We start from the raw sequence: 5492 nt of genomic DNA, 5'->3' as shown, positions 1-5492 counted from the left end.
AACATTCAAATTCCCCAAGTTTGCTCCAAGTCTATTCAAAACTGACACAAGCAGTCCTCAACTACATTAATGGTTCAATCTTCAAGCTATCCATATCTAGGTTCATCCATTTTTGACCCCCTTTTTTGTGCCTTGAATACAAAGCTGACCAAGTTCATCTTACAATTGGATCTCCCTTATGCATCTAGTGAGAATATTGCCTCATTCTTTAGGAAAGGCTTGCTTCTAAAAAGAATTACACTATACTCTCAACATATGTGGGGCTAGAAGATACATTAAGAGGAGAAAACATAAGGTCAAACTCAACCTTATTGTCAAACATAGGTCAAACATATATAAATAATTAAATAGTATACACAAGTAATTCTTACATTGTTGGATGGTTTTGGATTAACTCCATTTTATTTCCCCACCTCCATGGTAGCTTTTCATTCCATTAATTCTTCAACAATTGCTTTCAATTTTCCAAGTTCATTGTATTTTTCTCTTAATTCCTCTCCTGTATCATGCAATTGAAGTTGATTTGGGAACCCCCAATAGTTTTGATAAGGGGATTAGGGGCTCCCTTATCACAATCCACAAACCCTAATGCATTTAAGCCCTTAGCCAAGGGGGCACAAGGGTGTAGTTGTAGGGGCATTGGGACCAAATTTGGGGGTTCATAACATTAGGAGAAATTAAATGGTATGACCAAAGAGGTGGGAGGAGGATCTTGTTGTGTATTGAATGGGGCAAGGGGAGGTCCAACATGGTTTAGTAAGATATATAATCCTAGCATTAGAGAATGAGAAGGTCGATTAGGACCTAATTTCATATGGGCTAAGGGGCCTGAGGGAAGGAAATGAGAGCAATTGATAAGGGAACCCCCAATAGTGGTGATAAGGAGATTAGGGGCCCCATTATCACAACCCATAAGCCCTTAACCATAACCACTAAATTCCCTATCCCCTTAACCCCCAAGCCATAATACCTTAACCCCTACACTTGTAATTCATAACCCATAAACCCCTTGACCCATTAAACCTTAAGCCACTAATCCCTAACCTAAGATCCACGAACCCCTAATCCCTAACGCCTTATCCTCTTAACCTGTGACCCTTAACCCCTAACCCCTAAACCCCATTATTACATATGGGTGGAAAATATGATGTCATACTCCGATAGTTTGGTCATAATGTCAGATTTTACTTGCAAATATTTTTTATATATTTAAAAAAAAAAGCCCCAACATTTGTTGGATATCCAACAAACACAATTATTGTCGGATATCTAACGACATGCTAGTCAAATATTCGACGATAATTTTGTTCATCAAATATGGGACAACAATGAATGTTTGTCAAATATCAAAGTTTGACCAGGTCAATTATCTATTTATTGGAATACCGACGTTTGACAAAGTCAATATTTTTCCAGTTAGACAATGTCTCTTGGTCAATGACCGTTGAAAGTCCAATGAAATGGTTATTTTTGGTCATATTACAATAGTTGCATTACAAATAGTTAAACACTATTGAGGTTTATTTTTTAAGATAAACATCATTGAAAGTTATGTAAGGAAAAATGTCACATAACATTCCTCCAAGAGGACAATGAGACGTGAGATCTACATTGGAGGCTTTGGGTGATCAAAAATGTTATTGCCCTTGTAAAGAATGCATGGGCTATAAATGAAAAGAGTTTTAACAAAAACAACTAAAATACATTGTAGAAAGTATGGACACCTTGAAGGTGGGCATGAATATCATCCCTTGATAAGTTATTCATTATATTTCTTTATATTGCAAATTGTTTTTGTAAATGTTTATATGTTAAATGTAAAAGAAGATTAATGTATTCTTTTTCCGTTATGGATATATTCTATGTACCCAACAAATTGAGAGTAAGTTAAGAAAAGAAGTAGACATAAGATGTAGATTTTAATTAGGGTTTAGGGGTCAAGGGGTTTAAGGTTTAGGGATACAAGGTGTAAGGGGTTAAGATTTTAGCGATTTAAGGGTTAATAAGGCCAAATTAGGGTTAGTAGTTTAAGGGTTAGTACCTGAGATTTTGAGTAGAGGAATTGCGTTGGATGGTATAACAAGGGTTTTGGTAGGACTTTGGAGCATTTGTAGAAGTCCAACTACTGTTTTTGAAAATATTCATCACATTGTTGTCCAAAGATGGGAAGCAGAAAGGCTATGGAACTTCTTGTTCGACTGTCAATATTCAGTGAGATCCCCCTTTTCATTTAGATTACAATAGTCATGAGCACATTGTTAGACATCTTGAGCATATGAGACATATAAATGATTGTCTTAGGTTGTGCTCACTTGGTCCCCTGCACTCCTTCCAATGAAGGGGATTGGATCAAGGAGCCTTGCTTTATCCATTTAAATTAAGATGGAAAAAATGTGCCAACATGCACTTTCAAGACATGGGCCCTAGTGTTATATGATAGTGGTTGGTTGGTCCACATATGTACTAGTGGGGTTGCCTAAGTCTCTCCATTGTCTCAACTTGCTTCTATGAGCATCATTGATTTAAGGGAATCAAACATCCACACATTCCTACACTTGTCTAACACCACCTTACCCACAACATGCACTTTGTTCTCATGTCCCTTTTTTGCAAGATACATGAGTTCTCCTCTTTTTAGGGGATTAGTCTTTCATTTTGCTCAGGGCTTGAATGATACCCATTGTTTCTTATTCATTCAACATAGGGTCATTGAGCAAGTGGACCTTTACCTGGTTTCCTTTTTCTCCATTCCTTTCGTTTGTGGCCCTTCCACTTTGTTAGGAAAACCAACAATGCCTTCTTTGTTGATGTGGAGTTCCTTTCCTCAATGCAGTGGAATGAGACCTCGACACCCTTTTTGCTGGGCACATGACCACAAACTATATGCCCCTTTGCCCGACATTCATGTACTTCAACACATTATATATTTTCCTTTTTCTCGTGTGTGCTCAAAGATTGCATTTCCCCCACTCTATGATTGATTCATCCATTTTATGCATTTACTTGTTGAATGCTCACTATAATTTCCTCTTACTTTGATCTTCAATCAATGACCTTTCTTTTTGTTTGACTATCATGACTTTTGGGGTCCTTCATTTAACTTTTTGACCCTCCTCCATGGCCTTCTTTGAAATAAATAAAGCATCATGGGAGCTTCAATCAATGGCATACTTAGCCACTTTTCCTTTGACAAACATGCATGCTCAACAGTGATGGAGCTCATAACTTTTAATTAGACTACCTAACTTGCTTGTTTATGTTGCATAATATCTCGCATTGTTCTTCAATTTGTCGAGCACAAGCCACCTATTTGTTGTTAAGCAATAGCCATGAGCAATGTGTTGAAGAATGTAACTAGGATCGGTCTTCATAAATTATACTTGAGTCAAAATGTAATATTTATCAAAAGAAAGCAAAACAAATTTTATTATTAATTTAATTGACTTATTAAAGCATGGGTTTAATGCTTGGGTCAATTGTTATAGGTCAAGCCTCCATTGTAGGCTTTAGGATTGTTTACTTGAGTCAAAAATCAAAGTTTGTTTGGTCAAAGTCTCCTTGCTGTCGGCCTCATCATCAAGTCGGCTTCCCTCAATGAACTCATGTCGGCCTAATATAGAGATACTTCTATTCAAGAACTCATGTCAGCTCATTTATGATGGACAAACAACTATATATACAAGCATAAAGACTTCGCTCAGAATACAAGAGGACAAAATTCGGATAAGAATTTTAGAGAGAAGTTTTTCGGTGTTATTACAATGAAGTAGTTCAGATTAATTTCAAAAAGGAGATTTTGTGAGACCTCTGAAGTAAATACGGATATCACAGGAATTATTTCAGTGCAAATCACAGTAAGTAAGTTCGGTGATATCACAATGAGGAAGTTCGGTAGTATCACAGTGAAGAAATTTGGTGATATCACAGTGAAGAAGTTCGGTGATATCACAGTAAAGAAGTCCGGTGCTATTAAAATGAATAAGTTCGGTGCTCGGTGCTATTGCAGTGATATAAGTTCAGTGCTAGTGATGCAAGTCTGGTACAATTGCAGAGATCCAAGTTCACGTTGTCACCACAGGACTAAAGGACCAAGATTCAACTGAAGTGGAAACAAAGTGTGAAGAACGCTGACTGCTATAGGAATGAAGAATGATTAGACTACCATATGACATGACAAGGTTGACTTGATGGATGGAGGTAGTCTTTGGTCTAGGTTATGAGGGTCTTGGTCAACTCATCATGTTTTTTAATCTACTGAAGAAAGAATTTTGACCAGGTTTTCCCCTAGAGTGGGTTTTTGCCCTGGCTGCGTGCCTACATCTTGTGTCCTCTTCTATTTGTTGCTTAGCATTAGTCTTGATGATAAGGAAAAGATAAATCGAATGAAAGAATAATAATAATGAAACATCACAAGATAATGTCATAATAAGAGAAATTGATTAACTTGCCACTCTTTGGATTTCTCAACATGGTATCAGAGCTATGGTGAAAGAAGGTTGAAAATCACCTTATTGGCAAGAAGGTTTTGGAATTGAAGAAAAGTCACTGTCTGAGATCGAACTCATTATCAAGAGTAGATTGAAGCATCCAAGACAAACAAATGTCTAAGGCCTCCTTAGTTAAATAATTTAAGGGAACCTTCACTATAGATAGAAGTTCATCATTTAAGGATTGAGCAGGAGCTCATCATTATCACCATCATACTACTAGAACAACAACAGTCCTCCTACACTTGAAGAACAGTTTGAAGTTCAAATGACTTCTATGAAGTGATCCAAGTCTGGTATAAAATTTTGAGCACTATTATCTGAGATCTAAAAGCATTCATTTGAAGACTATGAAAGGAACCAACTTAAAGAAAGCACTCTTTGAGGATCTGAGATGATAGTACGAGTATAAGGAACCAGCTTAAAGAAATCAAGTAAGTATTGTCATTGCAACTAGTCTAATAAGCTATCTAATCAGAGGTACGTAAACACAAGGTATGTATATTCATAATCTTTTAGATTTTTCATATCTCTAATCTTAAATTATTCATATAATCCTTGTTTATAGCTAGTCTAGGGTAAAAATTGTAATCCTTAGATAACATACATATTAGAACCCTAATCCTTATCTTCTAGGGTTTACAAGTAATCTAGGATGTCAAGTAAAAGTCCTAATGTTGATTGAAAGAATGATTAACTTGATCTTCGATATCATATGATTCCATCCTCCATGGTTACATAGAAGATCTAACTTGAAAAATTAAATCATGTTCTTGGTATCACATGTTTTGCTTCAAAGTATGAATTACAAGTATAAAAGATCATGGCTTAATACAAAGAGAACACTTCAAGGAATCCTTACAAGGTTTGTCAAGGAACATCTCCAGGTATGTCTTAGACTATACATCTTATAAAACTTCTTAATATAAAAGGTACATTCATATTATTTTGAAATTTGTATTACTAACATCTTTTTGTCTAGCTTCCTTGAATCATAAAGATTCT

The sequence above is a fragment of the Pinus tabuliformis genome, chromosome 1_2 (assembly GCF_031772625.1).
Source record: "Pinus tabuliformis cultivar Carrire ecotype Pingquan chromosome 1_2, CPIR1, whole genome shotgun sequence".
NCBI classification, from domain to species: domain Eukaryota; kingdom Viridiplantae; phylum Streptophyta; class Pinopsida; order Pinales; family Pinaceae; genus Pinus; species Pinus tabuliformis.
The sequence above is the reverse complement of the archived record's forward strand: the minus strand, read 5'-3'. Positions refer to the sequence as shown.